The sequence below is a fragment of the Pangasianodon hypophthalmus genome, chromosome 20 (genome assembly GCF_027358585.1).
Source record: "Pangasianodon hypophthalmus isolate fPanHyp1 chromosome 20, fPanHyp1.pri, whole genome shotgun sequence".
NCBI lineage: Eukaryota > Metazoa > Chordata > Actinopteri > Siluriformes > Pangasiidae > Pangasianodon > Pangasianodon hypophthalmus.
The window spans coordinates 3540480-3555375 of record NC_069729.1 but is presented as its reverse complement, the minus strand read 5'-3'; the positions used below and the strand labels follow the sequence as shown (position 1 = coordinate 3555375).

Here is a 14896-nt window from a genome sequence, read left to right as displayed (position 1 = left end):
ATTTCTAAAATGGTGTGGTGGTAGTGTGTGTGAATGATACCCAGACAACTCTGAGTTTGGTATTTGTTGATGTTTGTGTGCATATGTAACTGATAACTAAAAAAGAACAATGGAGTGAGCACCAACGTTTTGCCAAAGTTTAAAGCAGTCAAGATGTATGTATGTGCAAGTGTGAGAATTCCAAGAGAGAGAGAGAGTGTGTGTGTGTGTGTCTGTCTACGCGAATTCCGTGAGCACTTTGAGGGGTCGTTCTTGTTGTACTCTCAGCCCTCTCAGAGGGACTAGCTTTGGCAGGTCTGCTGGTGTGTGTTCTGTAGAGGATCAGAGCTCCAAGCTTACACTCTTGACTGACCCAGACGTTACACACATACCTATGCAAGCACATAGCCTGGCTACAGAACGGACACACACACGCACTCTCACACACACTGGATTTATCCCACTGACTGAGTAAGGGCCATATCCACATACATACACTGCTCTTACCAGTTAACCAATCTTGCAGCTAAAGCCTGCAGCATGCACATGCCCCTGTTAGTGTCTACTGTTTCAGGTGAAACCAATTTTATTTTCCTATAAAGCAATAGATTGCGTAACCTACAATACAAGTAAGTTACCCTTAGCTACCATTGGTGCTGTGAAATGTTACCTTCTATCCTCTCAAGTCAACATTGCTGCACCTGACGTATTTCAGGCCTCATTTGTGCACAAGTCTGTATGCTGTCCCTATTCTTATTTCATGCATTGACCCCATCATCAGGAGGTCCAAATTTTGCCAATGCCTCAGCCATCTAGGATTCCAAGAAATCTTGATTGGCCCCACTTCCTGGTTGGAAGGATGACATTACTCTTTCCCCTGTCAGTCAGAGCAACAATTCATCTTACAGAGGAAACATGCTGTCTCACACCCTGCTGAAGGGGAGAACTAGTTAGTGGCCAGGTTATGACAATGACTACATTTGGAGAAAATGGCTTAAAAATAGAAAAAATTGGTGTCTTGGCAAAACCTCTTAAAGATATTGGATCAATAATTGGACCAGTCAAAACAGATGAGGTTGTTAACAGCAGAAAGCAATATCACAAGTGTAATGTGTTAAACCTTATTTTTATTTTATTTTATTTATTTTTAATTTATGGTACTTGTGATATACAAACGTAAAGGAGCTAATCAAACCAAACTCCTACTTTTGATCAGATAATTTCGTTATTTGAGGTGGAGATAGTGCTTACGAGTAGCTGACTTCACCGCAGTACCTTATCTCTATGTGTGATCTCTTGTGCAGTTTCTATATTGGTAAAGATACTGGTAAAATGTCCCTGAACATCATACATCTCTGAATGGAAAATGACAAAAATTCCACCAGTCGTGGCAGTGTACCTGTGCAAACTTTTGAATGAGTAATTACCTGTCAAGTTTCCAATGATGTCAAGTTTCCAATGATCAAATGCTTGATTTTCACACCCCTGCACCTTGGAGGACTGAAGAACTTGCTTGCTGATGTCACCAAAATGTGGACTTGGAGAAAGAATGTAAGCTTTAGTGTGCCATTTGGGGTAGGACCCAAGACAAGACAACTTTATTTACTCATAAAGCACCTTTAAACCAACCAAATTTGTCAAATCAAATTCTGTGCTGTAAGTTCATTCAAGATGAAAAAAATTTAGTTCCTTGTTTGTAGTTACTATACAAGAAATTACTGACTGGCCTCAGATCAGATGTCCAGAGCCGTCTGGGTCGTGAGGACAGAGCTATAATTCATTCCCATGGCCCGGTGACGTGCACTACAAAGACGGATCTTTTGCCAAGTCTCAGGCCGCTCAATGACTCTGTTGATTGTTGTTTTGTTTTCCTTTTTTTCTGTTTGTCTTGGCTTGCAGACGGAGCCCTCATCACGACCCTCACTTTCAGGCTTCGGTGTTTGCCTGTGCATATTATGTCATGAGCTACAACCCAAACACAGATTCGACATTATAAACCACCAGTGATCCCAAATTTCCCATTCTTGCCACAGCCAAGGTCACGCATCTCTGCTAAGAAGATTGTGTTATAGATGAAGCTCCAAGGTTGCCAAGTCATGTTTTTCCTCCATTTTCCTCTGATTGTGCTGGAATGGCATGTTCGTTCAGGAACCGAGACCTTGCGGTTCCTAATTAGCATCCCTTGCAAGGTCGCAGTGCTGTTGCTTCCCACAATTTTCTGCATGTTTGCCACAGTTGGAGCACAAAAGCTGCCCGACTCACCCCCCAGCATGTGTTTCTAATAAGAGAGAAACTCGGAGAGAGAGAGGCAGAAGAACAGAAAGGGAGAGAAAGCGACAGAAGTGGGGGGAGGGGGGTCTCGGCTGCCTTGCAGACCTGTGACCTGAACAGGAATTTGCCTCCAAGGAGAAACAGCATCTCGGTGCTAAACACACACAAACAGTGTGTCTGTGTTTTCTCTAACTTTGACATTGCTCTAAATGTGTATTTTTATCTAAGCTATCAAATGACCCCCTGTACATGTTATATTTGTTCATATTTATAGAGATTTTTCACTGGACAGTACAGTATTGGAGTACAGTAACAGATCCATGATCTCACATCTGTCACTCTTTCCACTGACTCAACTAAGTGCTGAATTTGGTTGCTCTTCTTGCATGGTACCAAGAATACCAAACAAGAATGTTTGGATGGAACAACAAATAATTGGCCAAATGCCAGGTGTCTTAGACTCAGTTGAGTCTGAATACTTCCATTTTTTTTGCAATGCCATACAGTGAAGTAGTATGATTGAAAACCTTGGAGGCTTCATCTGGTTGGCTGCTAGTGGAAGTGAAAGACCTAATTATTGCCTTGTCCGAGGAACATATCTACCAGAAGGTCTACAAACTTTTCAACATCTACTGGAAATGGGGTACAACAGTTAGCCAAACTGTACCACGTTGCTTCCAGACAACCCCTTCTTCTTTTACAGGTGCCATGTGAAATGGACACAGATATTCAAGTCAAGGCATGAATAGTTCTAGACTCGGATTTGTAACTCTACCTAGCTGTACTATACTATACATTGGAACATTTAATAGTACTGTCCCTTTCAGGGTACAAGGCTTACTGGCATGGTATTCTCAAGGGTACATCTTTTATACCTTTAGCATGTATTTTTCTCCTAGGAAAGTGAAAGTCATGCAGGTTTCAAAGCACTTGTTAGAACCTGGGATATTCTGGGATATGGAGCAACTTGCACAGAAGCATTTCAGCGTTACATTACTACAGGCAATCCCTATGATTTGTTCCACCTCATACCAATGTGTTTGCGAAATCAGGCCCAGGGAAGGGATAAGAAAAGAGAGAGGGAATGTACGTTCTCATTCACTATAAAATATTTCTAAACATGAAACTCCTCTGTAATAAATTTCACAGAACAAATTGGCAATTTCCCCCAGCTGGCAGAGGACAAAGTTAACTATTGTTTTAGAAGAGAAGCACACAGAAGCTCTAAGATTTGTTGCAACGTGTCACAGCCTGAGGAGCTGTGAACAAGCAAAGCACTTGAGTGAGTCATCTCAGATAGACACTCTAATATAGAGAAGACAGGACTGACAGTGATGTCAGGCAAATTGTTAAAAGGGAAAAAAAAAAAGTGATTCCGGTTGACAAAGACCACAACCCATAACATCACACAGTGTCCTAAATTTTTGCTGAAAATTTTCTTCAATAATAATTCATTTGAAACTCTCTGTTTACTAGTAAATCTGCACCTTACCCATGGTCATGAGCTGTGGGATGGACTGAAAGGATAGGGAAATGGAAATGGGGTTTCCATGCAAGGTTTCTAGGCTTACTCTCCATGATAGGTTGAGGAGCTCGGCAATCCTGGTAGAGCCTGGTAGTAGAGCTGCTGCTTCTCAGAATCACAAGGAGCCAATTGTGGTGGATTGGCCACCTTACAAGGATACCACTGGTCAGTTCCTGCTAGAGGTGCATCAGGCACATCCCAATAAAAGGAGACCCAGAGGTCTTGGTTTTGGCTTGGGAATGTCTGAGTATTCCCCAGGAGGGGCTGGAAACTGTGGTCAGGGATAGAGAAGCCTGGGCAGACCTTCTCAGCCTGCTGCCACCGCGATCTCATTCCGGAACAGCAATCTCTGTTTTATGTTTGCTTGAACTGTCATCTTGTGGTTGCTTTTGGCAAGAAAAAGCAAAATTTGAATTGAATTGTGAATTGAGAATGAGAACGTGGTTAAACCGTTGGGATGATGTCTCAAGAAACAAGATAATATGTGAGAGGTGTGTGTGTGTGTGTTCGTTCGTTCATGTGAGGGACTGCTTGTCCCATGAAATAGCGACAACCTTATAAAAAGTGTGAGGTTAACCTCTAATTACAGGGTGAAGCTCTCCGCCCCACACTTCACTGTGATTTATTTCTCCTACTTTGTCTCTTGCTTTCTATCTTCTTGTCTCTCTATCTTTCAATTTCTCGTTGTTTATCTTTTGCCCTTGTTCTCTCTCTCTCTCTCTCTCTCTCTTTCCTTCTCTTTCTGTAGTGATTCCCTCGAACCCCTGCGGCTGTGTACGTAGCCTCGCCGCCCCTCGTCAACATCTGAGCCAGAGAATTAAGTCCTCTTATAATGTGGACTAGTGGAGTAATTGATCCAAATAGTACTTAATGCATTCGCTTCATCTTGACATGCAAGCTCAATTATCTTCCATTATCTTAACCGCTTGGCACTCGCGCCTCGCAGTCTAATTACAAGTGTGTTCGGTGGAGCACATCACCAAAGGCACTTTAGTTACCACAACATGCAGCGAGCGATACTCTGGATTAAACTCACGGGTCACATTACACGTTACATTACGCACTAACACCCGATTGAATTAACCACATAAAACCAGCTGCATTCAGGTTTTGGTAAAGTTTTTTTAAATTCTTTAAATGTTATAAGGATTGATCAGTTGAGGTATTTAACCATTTTAAGAACAATTCCCTAAAAATATCAGTGATTTCTGATATAAAAAAAAAAGGCTGGTGATTAGTAATTACAGAATTACAGACTGGCCTCAGGTCAGACGACCAGACCATAAATGCCCAAGCCAAGTCTGGGTCATGAGGACAGAGCTATAATTCATTCCCAGGGCCTGGTGACCTGCACTACAAAGACAGATGCTTTTCCAAGTCACAAGCTGCTCAATAGCTCTGTTGATTGTTGTTTTGTTTTCCTTTTTTCTCCTGATTGTCTTGGCTCACTGATGGAGCCCTCCACTCAGCCCTCACTTTGAGGTCTCTGTGTCTGCCTGTCCAGATTATGTCATGAGCTACAACCCAAACACACACTTGTTTGTCCAAGACCCTTTCCTCTGGACAGATATTATTGGGATAATTCTTGATGTGTAGTGTGTGGTGGTGTGATATGAGTGCATCAGGTGTTGCATATAAATATAGCAATAAAGGAAACAGCAATAGTCGGCCAGTAGCCGTGCTGTGATCCCAAACAGTCACTGATGAAGACTCTTCTCTTCTCTTCTCTTCTCTTCTCTTCGGTCCTTTCCAATCATATCCTCTCTTTCTCCTTATCAACCTACACTCTCTTCTGTTCTCTTACCCTCTTTTTTGTCAGCTGCCATGTCTTGTTCTTCTTCTCTCTCTCCTTTATCTCTCCTGCTCTTGTCTCCTTTTATCCTTTGCTCTCCTTTCCCTCTACGTAACCATCATTTCTCTTGCTCATTGTTCTCGTCTTCTCTCATGATGCTATCCATCTTCACACAGCTGTCAGTGCTAATTGCAAAGGCATCATGGGGTCAGAGGTTTGCCTTATAAATTTTATTAATCAGCTCGCAAAAAGATTCTCTCATTACATCACGCTCACTGGGTGAGATTGCCTCACACGAGGGCACTCCCATGCCTCGAGTGTAGTGTGTGTGTGTGTGTTTGTGTGTGCGCTTGTGCACATGTGTGTGCACATTTTCTGGGCTGCATTTCCAAAGCAAGCAGGATTAAACATGGCGAACATGTGCAGCAGCGTCTCGAGGAGCAACAGGAGCGCCGCCGCGTCAGCCTCAGCCCGGAAATCCCCATATGGTGCAAATATTATGGGACGTTTCTGGGAAGTCTATCGCTCACACAGATGGAATTGCTCTCTTGAATGTTTGCCAAGGTGCTGATTCCGAACAGCCCCTGCCTCCTCCTCCTCCACCACCCGCCACAACACACACACACACACACACACACACACACACACACACACACACACACACACACTGCTTATTCTCTCACTGATTCTCAGAGCATGTATTCATCTCTTTGGAGTGTTTTTGCCCCTCCAAGATGAGATGGGAATGGAGCACTGGCTATTGGAAGCATTCCGAATCTTCAGGCCAAGTTCGGCTTGTTTAAACACAGATTTTGTGTGTGTGTGTGTGTGTGTGTGTGTTTGCGCTGCATGGCAGCTCTGTCAGGTGGAATTCTTTAGAAAGCGCGTTTACAGAAAACACTTTCTGTTCTCTCTCGCTCTCTCTCTCTCTCTCTCTCTCTCTCTCTCTCACTCACACACACACACACACACACACACGCACACACACGCCTGTCAAGGTCATATTGAACATGTCAGAAAACTCAAATCCATCTCTGTTGTCAGACTTGGCACTGCCTTCTTGCTGGGAAGTGATGTGTATGTGTTTCTGGCCAGGTGTGTGTGTGTGTCTGTGTTGTGTGTGTGTGTGTGTGTGTAGATCTGTTTTCTGTAAGAGCGTGCAGGTTTTATGGATGTCAGGAGGCCTGTAACACCATGCAGCCTTTCCATCTCATTCTTTTTCCTTTCTCTTTTTATCTTTCATTTTGTTGTTTTCATTTATTATGTTTTATGATCGAGGCTGTCAGTCTGCGCTGTGTGTGTGTGTGTGTGTGTGTGTGTGTGTGTGTGTGTGTGTGAGAGAGAGAGAGTTTAGCCAAAACACTGTGAAGAAAAAGCTGTAATACAGATCAGTGCTTCTGTGTTAACATGTTTAATGACTTGTAATGAAAGAACAGAAGAAATAATACAGAATGAAATGGAGATGCATACAAATTATACTAATAATGATAATACGTAGTTCCAGCTGTAATTCAAATCAACAGTTTATATCAAGGCACTTGTTCTAATACATTATCATTTCTATAGTAACACCTCACACAGGGACTCGTATGGTGAGGAGAGGTTTATTTAACATTTATGGAAGGAGTCTCCAGTGTCAGCGCTCTGTAACAGTCAGAGGTAAAGCAGTAACTTTCAGTTTTCTGACACAGATAAGAATGGACAATTTGTGCTTTTCGGTAAGAAGAGAGGCTGGTGAGGGAACAACTGTTTATTGCGGCTATAATGTAAGTTATAACAGGAATGAACTTGTGGATGTTTCTTGTGTCTTGTGGATGTTTCCTGACGTTAAAAATAACTATAACTGGATAAAAGTTTGATGTGTTATTCTTAAATTAGTAAACATTGTAATTATTGGCAAATTGCTATGATATAAGAAGAATAAAATACTTCAGGATGTGTTGTATAGAAACGTAATCACATAATAAAAACTCTGCTTCATGTCGAGCCGCATCACACCACCTCGTCGTCGATTATTTTCCTACAACCGCACACCACCACATGCTTTACTCCTTACTTATCAGGTAAAAAGTTTAGACAGAGCACTTAAGTGATGTAAAAGTGACTTTTGAGGCAACATAGGTGTTGAGGCTGATCACTTCTGTATACTGAGAAGAAAATGTTCAGATTTTTTTTCATTAATAAATTATAGTATTTCTTATTTACTATTTCTAAATCTATAGTGAGCTCAGACATCGAGCAGCATTACTCATTTCTCTAAGAAGAACGCTTTCTGATTGACATTTTAGGCAGCAGAGCAGAAAATGTGTTTCATTAGATTTCAGTGTCTACATCATCTTTCGTCACTTGGCAGTTTCAGACTGTGGTCACTATTTTATTGATTTTTTTTCATTTATTTATTCTTTTGTTTAATGGTTGCCAGTTTGTTGTCATGTTTTAATAATTGATATCGCATTTTTTCTTATGTTTGAGGATGCAAGTAGAGTTGCGTACTGGTGACCCCTGAGATGTCGGAGTGTATGAGGAGATTTTGTTTAATTGCACATGGCTCTGCCTGGTTTTCCTTTTTGTTGAGTTTATTGAAGTCCTGAGATTCTGTCTTATAAGCCTTCTTCTGTACACACAAACTACAAAGATCAACTTTCACAATTATTTTGATATTTAAATTATGTAATTGTTCTTACTGGAGATGTAGTATTCTTAATCCTTTAAGAAACCTTTCATGTCACTTATAAGACAGAGGGTGTGTTGGTCAATGACCCAGTCGTCTAGCAAACACAGATCGCTCAGATCCTTACACTTGCCCATTTTTCTGCTTCCAGCACATCAACTTCTTGACAGGTGCCATTGTAGCAAGATAATCAATGTTATTCACTTCACCTGTCAGTGGGTTTAATGTTATAAAGGCTGATCTGTGTGTATGTGTGTGTATATACATAAATATGTATGTATATATGTCTGTGTGTGTGTGTGTGTGTGTGTCTGTGTATATATACACAGCGTGATACAATTAATAAATAAAGGACCTGTTGTACCTAGTATGATATGTTTATAATTTGTACACTATTAGAAAACATGCTAAATCTAAAACCATTAAGGGCTTTTATGATGTTCCTATGGGGGAACCACTTTTATTGTAATAGTAATAATAATAATATTAATAAAAATTTTGTATGTTTGTAAGACTGTACATTTAGGAACATAATTAAAGCTCAACACCGTTAAAGTATATGATTGGACCCAAAGGATCTCTGGATGGTACATTTACATCATTTGTACCTTGTTGAACAAATGCCCACCCACAATTTACAACACAACCTCCCTGCATATTATAGTCTAGTGGGTCCTCCGTCGCAGATGAAATGCAGCTCAAATAAACATTTTTACTTGATTTTCACATTAGGATGCCTTGAAAGTAGTTGAAACAAAGCCTGAATCCTCAGTCAGTGTACAGCATATGGAAGTGCTTGGCTTGAGACACTCCCTCTCATTGCCTCGTTATCTCCCTTTCCAGCATCCTTCTCTCCGCTTGCATGTGAGACATCACAGCGTGCACTGTGACCCATCCCTTCTCATGATTGATTTTTTTACGTGAGTTTACATAGTTTATTTGTAGATCGATGCACTAATCTGTTTTCCCAGACCTGCTACAGATCTGCTCCACTTAATGGTGGAGTATAAAGAAGCTGATTTAGTGCCATGTATCGATCGTTGCGAGCAAGGAGAGACTAAAGAGAGCATCCATGACGCACCCGTCAGCTGCAGGTTAATAGCGACCGATGCTGTAAGGCGCACTGCGGGTTATGGGCCTAAATTAGATGTCTTATTGTTAAAGAGCGTGTGGGTGTGGGCGTGGGCGTCAGTTTGTACAGTTTATTTTGTCAGCGAGAAGACATACCTTTGCAAACATATACGTGTACACACACACCCTGCACCTGTGAAGAGGCTCATAAATCACTCTGGAGACAAACTGGTTTATCTGCGTGTCTTGCCTTGGCCACGATGGATCTCTTTGCATATCAATTTTCAGAATCTGTCTGGCTTTCCTTCTACCTCACTTTCTCTTTGATTTATTCACCGGTGCTCTCTTAATTAACTCCATTCTTTATCACAAAGCAGCTGTCACCTGGTGACTTGGCAGCACGAACTTGTGCATACCAGTGACTGACTAAGTGTTTGTCTATTTTGTGTGCTTTCGTGGATGCACCCATCCCTGCAGCTGTGGTTTAGACACATTCATCTGAAAGAAGGAGAGTGGGTGTAAGAGAGCGAGAGGTGTGTATATTAGATTTTGTTGTATGAAGCTCATGAAGCCTTGTAGGTTCAGTGGGAGATTTGTTCCCTCCACTACACCGTTCCAGAATATGCGCGCAGGCTTGTTTGGAGCATTTCATACATGGATGGAGACTTTTTGTAGCCAATTTCCTCAAAATTTCCTCATTACTAACGTTTCCACTATTGCACAACAGCTGCCATCTTGGAAGGTGACACCTAATGTGCCATCACGCGCTTCCTCCAGTGAAGAAGTGAAGGCAGTCACTGTATCTTCTGCAAAGTCATGGGGCAGCGGAATGCACTTTTGAGTTCTTTTGTGGTCCGGGCTACAGATAGCAGCCTTGTCAAGTTTTGATTTCGCGATCTCACAACAATAGGGTGAAACCTTAAACCCTGTGTTACACAGGAAACTCATTTTCTAGGTATCTCCGAAAGACAGAGCTATGATTCTGACCAGAGCGGTAGGTGACGGTGCTGTGTGTTGAGGTGGTATTAACTTTATGATGTTACAAGGCTACAAAGTCAAACATTAGGCTCTTGTAAATGTCTCGAACCAATCTTGAACCGGTTTATTTAAAAACGAATGCATCAGCGAAACATTTCCCTTTGCGTTTTGTGCCGTATAAAACAAGCCTGTGGATCAGTCATTATGTCAAGCTTGCATTTTGACCAATCAATAGTGTCACCTCAAGATCCACCCCAGTAGTTCATAGTTTGCAGAAAAGTCCAATCCCTGGAGCAGGAACTAAGATGCTTTTTGGAATACAATCCAGAATCTAAAATCTTCCTGGAATCTCCTGAGTTCCTGATTTCCTGAAAAAGTGTCTGGGTTCCTGAAAAGGTTCCTGTGTTGGACATTTTTAGGAGTGGCAGCTCCGTGGTTAAGGTTTTGTTCAAAATGACAGGAAGGTTTTACATTTAAATCCTAGGAGCAACTATAGGTTCTGTGGCTTAGCTTGAATTCTACATCACATGCAAGTCCTCGGATAAGATAGATAGATGTGTAAATGAATGAAAAAGTAAGGAATAAAACACTTGGGGGCATGCGGTTACAGGAAAATAATCAACGATGGCGTGATTTATACACACTTTTGTTTGGAGCTTGGGACCGTCTCTTTTGGAAGTGTTTGGAAATAGTGGGAGAAAGTGGAAATAGTGGGGGAAAGCACATCAATTCTAACTTCACCTACTTGAACTAACCAGGATTTGACCATAAATAGAGTTTCACACGGACACTGTGTCAGGTCCAGACACTGCTGCAGAGCAGACGGCTCTGAGGACTATTTAGCAGGTAATAAAATGGGGATTAGACATTAATCTGTGGGTTTCCTGGCCATGGCACTCTCTGAGTAAACCCACCCACGCACACGTGTGGCTTAGCCCTCACACTCTGCTTGTGGCCTTCCTGTTCATGTCTGCGGCCATGTCCTCTAACCACTGCAGCCACATAACACACACTTTTCTTTGGACCTCAGCGTGAGATTAAATATCCAAATAATGTCTTATCCAGATTTGACTTGCATTTTTTTATGTAGGTTACGAGATGATTTCTCAGAAATGTAGAATCATCACTTTGTTCTGCAGATCATTTTTTCCACTGCTGGCTTCTCCGCCAATGGTGCTGATTTGACTCATTCTTTCAGATGGAGCAGAAAATAATTATGGAAAATAATGAAAAATAATTAGCTCTCCCCTCTTTTTCTCTGCCTAGCTCAGCGTTTCTGCCTCTGGTTTTTAGTTTTTCCCCCTCGCACCGTCTTGCTTTCTTGTCAGTTATGAGTTCTTGTATTTTGAAAAGAAATTCTTTTGCGTGTGTGTCTCGGCTGTAAAAACCCACAGCTGTTGACCAGGGAGGTCCAGACTCATGTGCCGTGCCTTATGCTGTTAGAAAGCCATCGGCTCCTTCCAAAACCACTCCCTGTTCACTGTATAAGTGCACTTTTTTGGGGATAGTGGAGAGTATCCTGCGAAAAGTTTGACATTCAAGAAGCAACCACAACAAGTCATGGAAATTGGCTAGCAAATTATGCAATTTTTGTACTCCAAGAGGAAAACTACGTTTGAGAAAAAGGAGCATGTAGGTAAATGTTTTTTTTTTTTTTTTTTTTTTTTTTTTTTTTTTTTTTTTTTTATTAAATGTAAGAAGGTCAGTTGTTCTTGCAAAGCTTGTATTTTGACCAATCAGCGAGTGTTCAGAACCTCAAGCCACTACCTCATTCGTTCCTGGTCCGCAGATAAGTACCTATCCAGGAGCAGGAACTAAAATGGCTCCTAGTACACATAAAATTCCTGAGGTCCTGAAAAAGGTTTCCTGGTTCCGGAAAAGTTTGTCATGTTGGGACGTATTTAAAGTGGACAAATGATAGTCAGACAGTTGCAGTGATATTTATGCATCTTTTGCAGAATGGCAAGCAAATTGTTTAAAGGGAAATACTACACTTGAGAAACAGGAGCATGTGGCGTGTACCGCAAGTTCCACCCCATTAGTTCCTGTTCTGCAGAAAAGTACCTACCCTGGAGCAGGAACTCAGAAGGCTTCTGGAATTCTGGCTCTGGAACTATGAGTTCTTTGTCCTGGCATGTCTATGTTTCAAGAAGTGCTGAAAAAGATTCACTGGTTCCTGAAAATGTTATCATATTGGGATGCATCTACAATACAAAATTACAGCAAGACATTTGCATTATTGTCTGTATGACACACTGGAAAGCACATTATATGAATTCGTGTGCTTCAAGCGGTCTGCTACACTCCAGGAAAAGGAACATGTCGCTAATACCTCAATCTCCGTTAGTTCCATTAGTTAGTTTGCAAATAACTACCATGTAGCAGGAGCTAAAAAAGGCTTCTGAAATTCCAGCCCAGGAACTAAAATTGACGCTGGCACACACAAAATTCCAGAGTTCCTGAAAAAGGTTCCCTGGTTCCTGATTCACATATCATCCACCAAGGGCAAGACATTTACAATGGTGTCCATTCGCAAAATGATGTGCATAGGAAGTTTTTTTTTTTTTCTTTCTTTCTTTTTTTTTTTATATAAAAGCCTGGCTAAGAGTCATACTCTGAATTCATTCACACTAACACAGAGAACAGATTTTTAGGGTTGAAGTACATAGAGAATGCTAATGATGACATTTCAAACACTTTCACAGAATACTTCCATAGGATTCGAACTTGCGAAGTTTTCCGGAGCTCCAAAGGTAACATTTCTCAATATCGTGGCACTTATTAGAGTTCAGTTGGTAGTTGATAAATGTTATTTTAGTCATTTTAGTAATTTACCTTATATCCTTCCTGAGGTAAAAGAGGATATTGTGCCTTTTTTAGTTATGCTTGGTAAGTTGCTGTTTAGGGTCGGGATTTAGCAGAAAGTGAAATATATGCTGAGTTGAGCATTTTAAGGTCCATTATTAACTTTGTAACTACGTTTGGACTAGATTTTGGCCGAGATTTTGGCCGCAGTGGTACGGAATAGAGCTGGATTGAAGAAATCTGGACGCTGAGTATCATCAGTATGCAACCTGCGTGCTCTGACCTATTAAAGTCATTTGTTAAATTGCACGCCAACTGTCGCTGCGGTCTACTCGATTTTAAATGTATTTTGACGTCTGTTTGTCCAGATGCCACGAGAGCGGTTAGGGGCATGTGACAGAACAAGAAGCTGCGGAATACTAATATGCTGATGCATTCCTCAGTGGCCTTTTTCGAATGCACACACACACACATACACAAATTTACACACAGGCAGGCACAGGGCCATCCTTATCTCCCAATGATAAAGTACCTGACAATCACACTCAATAACAGTGTCACTGTCAACTCTGTCTTTCCACACACCCACGCACACGCACACACGCGCACACACACACACACTGAATCTGCATGACTGATCATTATCTAAAGTGTTTTACTGTCTAGAACTTTTTAATCACAGCAGGTTGTAATTAATGTGGTTAATTTATTCTCGGTGCGTGATAAAACTGCAAACTCTGTGTGTCTCTCTCTTTGTGTGTGTCTGTGTGTGTGTGTGTGTGTGTGTGTGTATGTGTTTGTGTGCGTGAATGTTTGATGGAGAGTTGAGACTGGCAGTAATATCAGACCCCATGTGTTAAATGTGCTGTCATTCACTGGATGCAGTAAATCATAAACCTTTTCTCCTTCTCCCTTTTTAACACACACACACACACACAAACACAATTTCTCAATCTGTCTGTCTCTCTCTCTGTGTATCCATTCTCCCATCACTGTTAACTCTTGTCAGTATAAACCTTGTGTGTGTGTGTGTGCGTGTGTGTGTGTGTGTGTGTGTGTCATTGTTAATCTCTTGCCAGAGATGTCAGATTTCATGAAACGAGTTCTGTTTGGCTTCTCTGAAATGGGAAAAGTTTTAGTTTACACACACACACACACACACAAACACACACACAGGTTTATACTGACACAGAGTTTAAAGACTGACTGTACTTAGCATACGGCACACACATTTCAGTTACGAGGCTGTGTGCGTTACAGAAATGACACATCAGGAGAGACTCTTTACTAACACACTCCACGTACTGACTTTAGTTTTGTTTCTCTTCTCTTTTTCATTATTTTTTAACAAGTTTATTTGTTGTGTGTGGGGTTTCTAAGCTTCATCCTGATTACTTTCTCAAATCTGACGCCAGCAGCTGTAACAGCCTGATGTTTACCGTGAGAGAGAGCAGAATTAGATTATCTGTCCAATAAATTCCACAAAGCTCTTGACTACAGCTGTGAGTGTGTGTGTGTGTGTGTGTGTGTGTGTGTGTGTGTGTATATATGTGTGTGTGTATATGTGTGTGTATGTGTGTGTGTGTGAGAGAGAGAGAGAGAGAGAGAACACACACACACACTCAGAAACTCACTCTTTATTGTCACGGGAAAAATAATTTGGCAGACAGTATTTTATTTTTTTATTTTATTTGATTGTTTTTTGTTTGTTTGCTTGTTTACTGCATGCTGAAATTGTAAAATGAATACTGTGAAATATGTTGTGCAAGTAAAAATGTGTTTATTTATTTATTTATTGCCAAAT

The 14896-nt window shown here is 41.2% G+C and overlaps 1 protein-coding gene across 3 annotated transcripts in view; it reads left to right on the top strand.

Moving 5' to 3' along the window:
* slc25a26 (solute carrier family 25 member 26) overlaps nucleotides 1–14896 on the top strand; it is an 80584-nt gene that overhangs the window by 16772 nt on the left and 48916 nt on the right. The gene's annotated exons all lie outside the window — the stretch shown is intronic.